The sequence below is a fragment of the Coregonus clupeaformis genome, unplaced genomic scaffold, assembly GCF_020615455.1.
Source record: "Coregonus clupeaformis isolate EN_2021a unplaced genomic scaffold, ASM2061545v1 scaf1656, whole genome shotgun sequence".
In the NCBI taxonomy this organism is placed as follows: Eukaryota; Metazoa; Chordata; class Actinopteri; order Salmoniformes; family Salmonidae; genus Coregonus; species Coregonus clupeaformis.
Genome location: NW_025535110.1, coordinates 90,517 through 103,597, shown reverse-complemented (window position 1 = coordinate 103,597; position 13,081 = coordinate 90,517). Strand labels below are relative to the sequence as shown.

Genomic DNA, 13,081 nt, shown 5'->3' with positions numbered 1-13,081 from the left:
TTCTTAAATTCCATTCCTTACTAGATTTGTGTGTATTGGGTATATGTTGTGAAATTGTTAAATATTACTTGTTAGATTTTACTGCACTGTCGGAGCTAGAAGCACAAGCATTTCGCTACACCCGCAATAACATATTTTAAACACGTGTATGTGACAAATACAATTTGATTTGATTTGATTTACAACTCCCATTCGCCAATCAGTGGCTGTATATACTCACCCAATCCAGTTCCTGTTACCGTGATCTTCTGTAGCATTTCGCATTCCTCCACCTCCCTTCTCTGCTCTTCTTGTTTTTGCCAGGATACATTAACTCTGCGCCGAGAAGCAGATACCACCAGGACTCCCACCCCAAACACTCAGTCTTCATCTCCCAATACCACGACGACCAAGCAACCATCCTCCCAAACCATCACGCTCCTTCAACCATCACACTCCTTCAACCATTCCGAACCATTATGCTCCTTTAATCATCCAGGGTTCCTCTCGATGCTACGACACCACCTCTGACGACGTCCACCAAGATGCTTTCATTCTACAACTACCTATCAATCATCCAACTTCATGCCAACTTCAACCTCATTTCTGCATGACGACATTCTGCATTCATACACTACATGACCAAAGGTATGTGGACACCTGCTCGTCGAACATCTAATTCCAAAATCATGGGCATTAATATGGAGTTGGTCCCCCTTTCTGGCTATAACAGCCTCCACTCTTCTGGGAAGGCTTTCCACTAGATGTTGGAACATTGCTACAGGAAATTGCTTCCATTCAGCCACAAGAGCATTAGTGAAGTTGGTCTAGAATGTCATTGTATAATAATAATAATAATATGCACATTTAGCAGACACTTTTATCCGAATTGACTTACAGTAATGTGTGCATACATTTTTACGTATGGGTGGTCCCGGGGATCGAACCCACTACCCTGGCTTACAAGCGCCATGCTCTACCAATTGAGCTACACTGTAGCGTTAAGATTTCCCTTCACTGGAACTAAGGGGCCTGGCCCGAACAATGAAAAACAGCCCCAGACCATTATTCCTCCACCAATCCTCCATTATTCCTCCACCAATTGCGCAAGGTGATCTTAGGCTTGTATGCGGCTGCTCGGCCATTGAAACCCATTTCATGAAGCTCCCGACGATCAGTTATTGTGCTGAAGTTGCTTCAGAGGCAGTTTGAAACTTGGTAGTGAGTGTTGCAACCGAGGACAGACGATTTTTTACTTCGCCACGCGCTTCAGCACTCGCGATCCCGTTCTGTGAGCTTATCACGTCAGCGGCTGAGCCGTTGTTGCTCCTAGACGTCTCCACTTCACAATGACAGCACTTACAGTAGACCGGGGCAGCACTAGCAGGGCAGAAATTTGAAGAACTGACTTGTTGGAAAGGTGGCATCCTATGACGGTGCCACATTGAAACTCACTGAGCTCTTCAGTAAGGCCATTCTACTGCCAATGTTTGTCTATGGAGATTGCTAGCTGTGTGTTCGATTTTATACACCTGTCAGCAACCGGTGTGGCTGAAATTGCCAAATCCACTAATTTGAAGGGGTGTCCACATACTTTTGTATATATAGTGTTACCTTGTAACTTTTTCCTGCATTAAACTATCTTAAAGGTGTGGTCTGTACCTCGAGAACACAAGATTAAACAGAGCAGTGAAATGCAACATTACATCACTATGAAGACAACTAATTAAACAAAAAATGTACATGTTTAATTGAAATACTAGATCATTGCATTGAACTGTGCATAATTTCACATACAGTATTCCTGAGGTCATTTAGTGATGATTAAAAGCAATGGAATAAAAAATCAATTGAAAATGAGGTTAGACTAGTTAGTAATTCTTAAGGTTCTGTGCATTTTTTTCCCTTTGATTCTCCCGCTCTTCAAATTGTCTCTCTTTTCCTCCCCTTCCTTCATCAATCTCTCTTCACTTGCAAGGGGGATAGTCAGAGTCATCTTTCGTGCCAGGTGGAAGGCAATACTCTTCTCATAGTATGCACACTCGTTCACAAAGTAGGGATGGAGGACTTCTTCTCCTTCGTACTTCACTATCTCCCCCAGAAAACATCAGGAACATTGGATCTCCCGGATGGAGGAGGCAGAAGTCACGGTCCTGGAGAGAAAGAGTCACATCAGCATGCTTTGGGGGAGTCCCTTTATCATAAAGCATTGCACGCATCTATAATCACATTTGTGTACTGGCATACAGTTGAGCAGACCAAGTTTTAGGATGTCCACACATGGGAATTTTTTTTAGCAGAGTCTGAAACAAAAATGTCAAAATTCAGGCAACGCGCTATTCAGGTAGGATGCAATTTTGGAACTATATAAATGTTTTCATATTCATAAGAATTTGTTTTATCATTATTGGCCCCGTAGCTCAGTTGGTAGAGCATGGCGCTTGCAACGCCAGGGTTGGGGTTTGATTCCCACGGGGGGCCAGTATGAAAATGTATACACTCACTAACTGTAAGAGCGTCTGCTAAATGACTAAAATGTAAATGTAATTGTTTATTATTGTAGGCCTATTTATTAATCTAAACCAGTTCTTTAAATATGTGAAACGTGTTTTGTTACATTCTGTTGATACATTTATGTTGGCTAAATTAAGTTCGCTCTGCCTTTTTAATGATGTGCTCTGTATTTACTTTAAGATACTGTATGTTATAAGTAGGCCTTTTGTAAAATAAATATCCTTAGCCTATTGCTGTCAGGTGTTCGGTATGGTAGGCACTAGCCTTTCTCTGTATTTTCGGCAATATAGACCGTTCAAAACTGTGAAGGTTTAAACAAGTTCACAAGTGTTTTGTTTAATTCTGTTGAGCCATTTTCTTTGGCCAAATTAAGCTCCAACTGTAATGTTGTGTTTGCCGTTATATAATATTCTCCTCATATTTTCCCTATAAACAATGGCTTGACTTACTTTTGATATTACCCTAATAAAATGTTGAAACTTTTGTGAAGATTTGGTGTGTTGTGGCTGTTAGTCTATTATACTGAAGGCCTATGATATGAAGGCAGTGCACTATGGTGCTCCAACTAACTCCGACAGTTGAAGCTGATGTGGCCTACCAGGCCTACCAGGGTTACTCCTATAATCTAACAATGTAGTGATTATCTTTAGAAAAATAACGAATGAGTCTGCTTCTGTACGCCTATATCTGTATAGCAGATACAGTAGCCTATCTGACAAGGGTAAAGAGATGCATGTCGGTGTCGTAGCATGCCACCGGCATCTCTCTGGGGCTTGGCCTAAGCTTCTCTTCCTTTATATTTTCAAATTAATATCATACAGTGGACGCCTAAGCCTATAAGCCTATGCAATGCCCTGATGCATTTACTGCAGAAATCTCCGACAGCTGAACCATGAGGTGGACAATTATTATTTTAGGAAAGTAAATAACAATAAAACAATAGGCTATACATTTTGCATATGCTACACATGGAAACACAAGGAATAGTGTCTTTGTAATTATACGCCATGTTACAACACCAACATGTATTACTTTATCCTTGTCAGATAGGCTACTGTCTTAGTTTATTGATGGCGCTGGCTGCGTTGATGGATTCCCTAATGGGTTAAGCACCCAATGCATATGGATGACCGGTACATTTCTCAAATGTCTGATAAATAAAAATCTTCCCAATCACTTGTCAGGCGCCAAGTTGTCATAACGGAAACCCTGATATATATTATATACAGTATATAGTATTGGCTACAGAAGCTACAAAATAATATTCTCAGTGACACTGATTCACCAAATGATGAAGATAAAGCATAGGCAACTCACCGGTGATGGCCGATGAGCTCGTGGTAATATATCAAGATATTACTTTGATAAAGTGCTTTTCACTCAGAATACATATATTTTTTAGCTTCTACAGAAATATTCTTCTCCTCTTTTCAGCAGTAGGCATTTGCTTTTCAAACAGTAAACCTAAGTTTTTCTCGATATTGTATTTTTGAAATTTGTGACAGCTTCAACCAACCATAGAAATATAATCCATAGATGGCAGTTCCCATTCAAGTCAGGACTGTCAGTTATTGCTAGTGTACCCATGAGTTTAACAGTCAAAGTGTCAGGGTTCCAAAATCCTTCAATGGTTTGTATCTATGGCCACAACTCAACAAGCCGTTTTATATTTGGCTCGCATGCTGCCCAAATTGCGGACTTCCCAACTGTAAGTGGTCCACAGCTATTTTTTTAAAGCTATTTATCCTCTGTAGCTAAATTATGTTCTCTGGTGTAGTATTTTGATTTATTTTATTGATGTCTGTTCAGACAGGAGTAATATCATCTTGGGAGAAAACATTTTTTTAGAGCCTAATTTTGGCTAAATTATTTCAATTTATGAGGGGGTGCTGCCCCACCCCCAGCGCCCCTACTTCCTGCGGCTATGCATTGAAGGGTTAATGTACAGGACTTTAACCAACTGCAGCTAGGTTCAATTATATACAACGGCAGAATGTTCCTGAACCTGTAGTTGGGGATGTATGGCAGCAGTGATTTGATTGGTCTCTGGGTCTCTTGGGTAGTCTATACTCTTCACAAAGGTGTACACATCGTCCACCTCACCACCTTCAAAGGCACTTCCTGGTAGAGAGAAGATGAGAGAAGGTTTGTATTTGGTTAATGACTAGAATAGAATAGAAAACGTAATTTCTCTTGAAAGGGAACTTGTCTTGATACATACAGTGAGGGAAAAAAGTATTTGATCCCCTGCTGATTTTGTACGTTTGCCCACTAACAAAGAAATTATCAGTCTATAATTTTAATGGTAGGTTTATTTGAACAGTGAGAGACAGAATAACAACTAAAAAATCCAGAAAAACGCATGTAAAATTTTTTATAAATTGATTTGCATTTAATGAGGGAAATAAGTATTTGACCCCTCTGCAAAACATTACTTAGTACTTGGTGGCAAAACCCTTGTTGGCAATCACAGAGGTCAGACTTTTCTTGTAGTTGGCCACCAGGTTTGCACACATCTCAGGAGGGATTTTGTTCCACTCCTCTTTGCAGATCTTCTCCAAGTCATTAAGGTTTCGAGGCTGACGCTTTGGCAACTCGAACATTCAGCTCGCTCCACAGATTTTCTATGGGATTAAGGTCTGGAGACTGGATAGGCCACTCCAGGACCTTAATGTGCTTCTTCTTGAGCCACTCCTTTGTTGCCTTGGCCGTGTGTTTTGGGTAATTGTCATGCTGGAATACCCATCCACGACCCATTTTCAATGCCCTGGCTGAGGGAAGGAGGTTCTCACCCAAGATTTGATGGTACATGGCCCTGTCCATCGTCCCTTTGATGTGGTGAAGTTGTCCTGTCCCCTTAGCAGAAAAACACCCCCAAAGCATAATGTTTCCACCTCCATGTTTGACGGTGGGGATGATGTTCTTGGGGTCATAGGCAGCATTCCTCCTCCTCCAAACACGGCGAGTTGAGTTGATGCCAAAGAGCTCGATTTTGGTCTCATCTGACAACAACACTTTCACCCATTTCTCCTCTGAATCATTCAGATGTTCATTGGCAAACTTCAGACGGCCCTGTATACGTGCTTTCTTGAGCAGGGGGACCTTGCGGGCGCTGCAGGATTTCAGTCCTTCACGGCGTAGTGTGTTACCAATTGTTTTCTTGGTGACTATGGTCCCAGCTGCCTTGATATCATTGACAAGATCCTCTGGTGTAGTTCTGGGCTGATTCCTCACCATTCTCATGATCATTGCAACTCCACGAGGTGAGATCTTGCATGGAGCCCCAAGCCGAGGGAGATTGACAGTTCTTTTGTGTTTCTTCCATTTGCAAATAATCACACCAACTGTTGTCACCTTCTCACCAAGCTGCTTGGCAAAGGTCTTGAGCCCATTCCAGCCTTGTGTAGGTCTCACAATCTTGTCCCTGAAATCCTTGGAGAGCTCTTTGGTCTTGGCCATGGTGGAGAGTTTGGAATCTGATTGATTTATTGCTTCTGTGACAGGTGTCTTTTATACAGGTAACAAACTGAGATTAGGAGCACTCCCCTTTAAGAGTGTGCTCCTAATCTCAGCTCATTACCTGTATAAAAGACACATGGGAGCCAGAAATCTTTCTGATTGAGAGGGGTCAAATACTTATTTCCCTCATTAAAATGCAAATCAATTTATAACATTTTTGACATGCGTTTTTCTGGATTTTTTTTGTTGTTATTCTGTCTTTCACTGTTCAAATAAACCTACCGTTAAAATTATAGACTGATCATTTCTTTGTCAGTGGGAAAACATACAAAATCAGCAGGGGATCAAATACCTTTTTCCCTCACTGTACATATACATTACATAAACGAGCAGAGGCCAGTTATAGTACACACGATAGGAAAAAATACGCAAAATCCAATAACCATAAATGCAGTGAAGACCAACAGCATAGTGTTGAAATGGTAGGCCCATGTGCATGAAGAAAATCTCCTTGTATCTGTTCCTGGTACGGGGAGCTAGATGCTTGTAGATATGAATGATGTTAATGTTATTCTTGTTCTTGACCAAGGCAGTAGGCTAGGTAGCGATGATCGAGGGTGGTGTATTCTGCGTGTAGGCGATGTGAGGGCTCAGCAATGTTTACGGACGATGGGAGTTGAAGTACCTGAGTTGAAGCACTGGACCCAATCTAGTGTCTGGTCGACCGCCTCCTTCATGATGTTGAAGATGTCGGCTCTGACCACACCATGGGGTTGAGGTCCCACCTCTATCGCTGTGGAGTGACAGCATCAGAATGAATACGTTTGTCATGTAAATGGAAAACATACTGACAATACACTGGTTTCCTATGACAGGAAGAAGATTGCATGATGTGTTTCCCATGAACACACAGCACAAATACAAACACTTACAGAAGCCATGCTTGCCCAGGGAGTCCTGAGAGTAGGCATCAGCTAAGGGTAGATCCAGCAGGATAAACCTCACGGGCGCTGAGGTTATCTTCCTCTGAGAACACAACAGATTAATCCTTTACACTCCCGTAGAACCCAGATTATAGAAGTCAGATGAAGCCCTTCTCCTCGTAGAAACCGGGTCAGATGGTGCATGCGCTTCCCCTTTAAGAAAGCAATAGAGTCATGTTGAAATTATACACTCCAATTTTGATTAAGTCCAGCCAGCATTGTATCAGTAGCTAAGTTTCCATCCAATTGGCAACAGATTTTCATACGAATATTCTAAATCCGCATGAAGACAATATGCCAATTTTCCCACCAGTGGTGTGTTTCCGTAAACGGACTTGCAGATAAAAATTAGTGCATGATGACATAGTGTGTTACAGGAGAGGGTCGCAGTTCCGGGCGATCCACTAGGTGTCCTCCTCCGACAACCTTAGGCACCTCCTCACTCACAGTCTGGACTAATCATCATCCTATTGGTGTCACCTGTGTCTACCTGTTCACCTGTGTATTTATGCCCTCACTTCCCTGTGTTCCCTTGTTCAGTTTTCTCTGCTAGTTTCTCTATGCTCAGCAGTACTAATCAGTGTCTGATCGGAGAAGTATGTACAGGTACTCGAGAAGTGTTCTCCCTGTTTCTTTATTATTTCAGTCCGTTATTTTGTATCCTGGCTTCGGGACCACCTGTAAAGATTCTTGTTTCAACATCTCTGCCTACTGCCTACTCTCTATCATGCACCGCACATGGGTCACACCTCACCACAACCCTTACAATAGTGCACACAATGTGTTTCCATCACATGTTCAACTCTACAGATAGTTTTGTCACCATAACTGTTGCGTTAAATAGCAAATGTACCTACTCAGTGCTTGGCATTTGCGCTCTTGCCAACAGCAGCACAACAGCTCGCAGATACAGTGCGGGTAGGCTGTGTGGGTAGGCTGTGTGGGTAAGCTAGTCTACGTTATTAGATTATTATGGATATTTGTTATTTGTCAAATGGCAGTCAAGCATCGATCATCATGTCACCATAATCAGACTCTCTATATTTATTGGAAAGGAGCATCAAGATCATATCACTGTGCACTTTCACCACCCTGTGAAGTTCATCATAAGTAATTTCATCTGTAACCTAATAAACTGCATAGTTTCCCGAGTCGTAGTGGGAGGACCACGCACCATATCACCGTGTGACTCCAAGTTTACTTAGACATGATGGTTATTATATCAATATTTGCGCATTCAATGTGTTTCCACTGCCATTTCTCGCATTATTAATTTTATCGACACAAAAATATCCCACCATATCGAAGGAACAAATGATCTGTCGGCATTTAAAAATTGTACCAAAACTTCCTGTTTCCATCACAGCTGTCATGATTTTTTTTTACACAGTGTGGATGGTTAGAGACAGCAACAGACAGAATCAATTGTTTCCCCTTCCAGACAGTAATGCTTCCAATCTACATATTGTCTCAATGACAGCAACAGTCAGATTAACCATCCACTTCCCCTTTAAAACAGATCAATCTTCATTCCATTTTAATCTAATGCTCTCGCACGGAAACAGATTAAGATTCACTTTTGACCCTAGAGAGCATATTTGATGGCCCACATTGGAGGCTGGCAGTACAACTAAGAAGGGGACATTGTTTCAAAGTACAGGTCTTGGATCAGTTTCCCTTGTAATTGAATTGAACTGAAGCTCTGGTCACCTGGATTTGTCTATAGATGTGCAAGATGACCCAGTCTTGGTCAGAGTAGGAGATCAGACTGAGGCCCATGTTTGCTGTGGTGTTATGGAGGTCACACACCAGGTCCATGGCCCCAACGCTGCCCTTGGGCCCCAGTAGAGTGTTCAGCTCCTGGGCACGCCTCACCTCGTACGGGGTGGCGTCCGTCACAGGTGAACTAGGGAGGGAGAGAGAGGTGGATGTGTGTGGAGAGAGTGAGAGAGAAGGGAGACAGAGAACGAGAGCGTGAACGAGTGTGCATACTAGAAGAAAGGTGTATCGCTTTGGCGTGGGAGAATACCAACTACTCATCTTTGCTGGTGAGAGACTGAGAGGGAGAAGTAAATGCCACCAACTCTTTGGGATGCCATCCCTTTAGCTCTGTAGGGTTGAGTAAATCTTGAGTATCAATTAAGTACTAAGAACTAATATTCATTATGATATAGTCCCATTTCTGCAAAAACGCATTAGACTGTTCAGATAAGTAGTGCCCTTGGTGGCCAGGCACATTTCCAGCCCAGGCTGCAAGGTTCAGAATGTTCCAAAACAATATCCAAAGATATCTAGAAATGTTGCCATGACCACATTGTTAATTCACGACTCCACAGTAGAGGGATATATTATATTGAAGCTATATTGTGTATGTTTCCTTGTCTCTTTACAATGCATTGTGTTATTATTGGCTTCTTTACATAGTTGTAAGAACTCATCTTTGATTCATACAGTTCACACCTGAATAGTTATTTTGCCAACAGGTCCATACTTGTTAGAGGTAAGAAGTTAGGATAAATTTGTAGTTGTTATCCCTTTATGGATCACACTGTTTGCATGTACAGTTTCATTTGTGCTTATGACAACCTGTACCTTAGTATGGCGTCGGTGAAACAACGGTTGAGGTCCATGTCGGTGTATCTTTGCACCTTGGACTGCACGTGGGTTGGATATGACTGTGGTCAAGGTCGCCGACCCTGCCTTTTCCAGTTTCTGCCTCTGCAGCTCCCTCACCAGGTACACGCCCGACATCTCATTGCCATGGGTACCGCCGCAGAGGGCGATGCGGGACAGTGCTGGGAGAAAGACTGGCTTCATCTGCTGGCCGAGAGAGAGAGAGAGAGAGAGAGAGAGAGAGAGAGAGAGAGAGAGAGAGAGAGAGAGAGAGAGAGAGAGAGAGAGAGAGGGGGGGGAGAGAGGGGGGGAGGAGAGAGAGAGAGAGAGAGAGCGAGAGCGAGAGCGCGAGAGAGAGGTGTAGTAAAATAATAACCAAAGTGTAAGCAAATAGTAATCTTTGAGCTCTCTATCACATCACTCATTACCAGGGCCACCGGCAAACATGTGGTGAGCAGGCATTCGCCTCAGCACTTTTCACCACTTCTGATTTAGTTTAATGAACTTAATGAACCGCAGAGGAGCATATTTGTCTTCTCATACAGGAGCAATAAAGGTCTAGTTCATTGTTAAAACACATGTTTTATTCATCAGCCGGTGGTGCAGCACCCTCAGCACCCCTACTACCCGCGGCTATGAATGCCATAAATTGTTCGACTTTCACTTAAACAATGGGGATAAACCAGAAAGATCAATTTTAGGCTTACTGGAATTCATTACAGTTGTGTCGTTTTCAGTCAAAATAAATCACATGGGGCAACATTAGAGCAGGTTAAACTTGCCCAACTGCTCAATTCACTTGTCCCAGACAAGGTTCCAGAGTTTTATCTGGTTACAATCAGGAAGTAAATAAAATTGCCCCACCACTCTGGGACATGTGATGCCACCTCTGCTCATTACAGGTATCAGTACAAGAGTCAGACAATGCCCTAAATTACCTCAGAGACCCTAAAGGTATTCCAGGCTATTATGTTCACAGTCTACTATGGACAACTATCCGCAAATAAGACCATTACTTCTTCTGGTTTTGCCTTGTCCACCTCAAATGGCCCATCATGGGCCCCTTGGTCCAGATTAACTGTATGAACTGAGCCTTGGTAGTGTAAAATTAATTGTTAGATTCCAGTTAAGGAGCATCGTTAGCATCCAAGCTGTTTACCATTAACCATGGTTGCACTAAAACTGATTAGATACATACGTTTATTTCTCTCTCTCTCTCTGCGAATGTCATTCATTAACTGTGAATGTACCAACGTTTGCAGTTTTCGCAAGCTAGTGAGGGTCAGTGGTGTTATATGAAACAATGGGTAGAGGAGAGTGGGGTAAGTTGAGAAAAAGGGTTAAGTTGAGCCGCCCTTGTTTCTAGGAAACCATACACAAAATTAATTTGGCCTAAAATGTAGGAAGAGGTCATCATTTCGTGGAGTCTTTGATAAAAATAAATGTATTGTGTTAGAGGTTTCATCTAAACCAAAGTAGATCATTTTAAGGTTGTTCTATACATCAGTTGGGGTCTCTATAAGCTTCAATATGAGGTCTATAAACCTAGCATGAAAGTGCATCCTTGTAGCTGTGCAGAGTAATATAGTCAAAATGTTTGCCTTTGGGTAAATTGAGCCAATGGCAAGTTGAACAAATTAATGTGTTTAGTTCCTATGTGTAATCCAAAGCATTATCGCTGGGATATGAGATAACAATAAGTGTTAAAAGTTTGTTTGTTAGGTGTTAAGCCTGTGTTAAAATATGCTTAAAATGATGAAAAGATTTTAAAAAAAGTGAATGTGATTAATTGTGTTTGGGAAATAAAGATAGACATGGTTTTAAAAGGTAGTGGTTATATTTCATTCAGTACAGAAATTTGTAGACGGCTTAATTTACCCTGTTTGGCTCAATTTACCCCATACCTGGGGTAAATTGTGCCAAGAGAACACTTTTTGGGACAAGCTATGTTTTCAAAACTGTAATGTTTACATGAATTCTGAATGTCATGTCTTGAATTGAAGTTGCATTTAGGTTACAACCATTGTAAAACTATTCTATGCAGGAAACTAGGGCCTGACCTCATAGCTTCTATTCATTGTATGTTACTGATCAACTCCACAGTTTGACTCCAGATATCATATCCCAGTTTTCTGTGTCACTGGGTCATTTGTAACAGCAGGGGGAATCATCTACAGGTTTCTGTCTCTATCTCTGTTATCTCTGTCTTTCTCTGTTCGTCTTCGTATTTCTCCATGTTATTCTCACTTCCCCTTACTCTAATCCTAATCTATCATAAATTATTCTACTGATCAACTGCTCACCAGGACCTTGATTAACTGAATCAACATTGGAGCAAAAGCCTACATACCCAAGTTCTCCAGAAGGGTTGTCCACCTGCGCTATAATCTATAAGTGGCTTCTCTAATATATTTTTTTGCATGGCACATTCTATGAAAACCAAACTGTGAATAGCATAAAGCTATTTTCATAGAGAATGGTGTTTCTCAAATGTTCTATCATAAATATGTAAAATGGCTCTCAGAGCTCATATTGTATAAATCCACCATGATGTCACCATACACTGACAACAACATTTACATCCTGAACTTTAACCCTCTGTCATATAACGTATCCTGAACTTTAACACTCTGTCATATAAGCAGACCCACTTCGTTTGTCTTCACTGTGCCAGAAAGTAGGGGAAATCAAAATTCCAGAGAAACAGGCTAGCAGGAAATGTAGCAGCTGACATACCAGTATGTGTTTTCAGCCACTCAGTTTCTGCACTTCCAGGCACACATATAGTTTGTATACAAAACACTCCTCCCCTCACATGGGAAAGTACAAACAAGTGTGCATTTACACACAGACACCAGCTGTGTGAGTATACTCACACTCAATCGCTAACATCCAAAGGAATCCATATGAGAGACAGGTAAGAACTTTAAACTTGACATGGTATAGAGAAAAGTGTAAGGCTAGCAGTCTTACCTTGCGGTGTAGGTGAAAGTTCCTTCCCTGGCTGGGTGTAAAGTCTCCCTGGTCCTGTCTGACCAAGTTATACTGAGCAGTCAGCAACCTTTGAACATTTCTACTAGCCCGCCCACGCGTGAGCCAAATGTCACAATCTGTAATCTAAGCAAACCAGACACTACACCAGGACCTTTCAATGCCAGAGGCAAGAAAGACCCGACACACACACACAAACACCCGCAAGAGTGGGCATAGACGCATACACACACACACACACACACTACAGCAGACCACGCCCTTAGCAAACCCCCAATTTTCACAGACTAAACTTTCTTTGATCTATCCATTTCCTTCTTCCCCTCCCCCTCTTTCTGGTGCCTCCTTCCTGTTGATATTATTCTCAGATCAGATTTCAGTTAGCAACATTTATGATGTAATTCAAACTCCCTCTGCAGGTCCACTGCAGTACGAAGTGCTGAGTCTCCCAGAGCGAGAGAGAGCAAGAGAGAGAGAGAGCGAGAGAGCGAGAGAGCGAGAGAGCGAGAGAGAGAGAGAGAGAGAGAGAGAGAGAGAGAGAG

The 13,081-nt window shown here is 42.0% G+C and overlaps 1 pseudogene; it reads right to left on the bottom strand.

Annotated features, from left to right (window-relative positions):
* Positions 1–1,883: 1,883 nt before the first annotated feature.
* On the bottom strand, positions 1,884–12,765 carry LOC123487324 (annotated as a pseudogene).
* Positions 12,766–13,081: the final 316 nt, after the last annotated feature.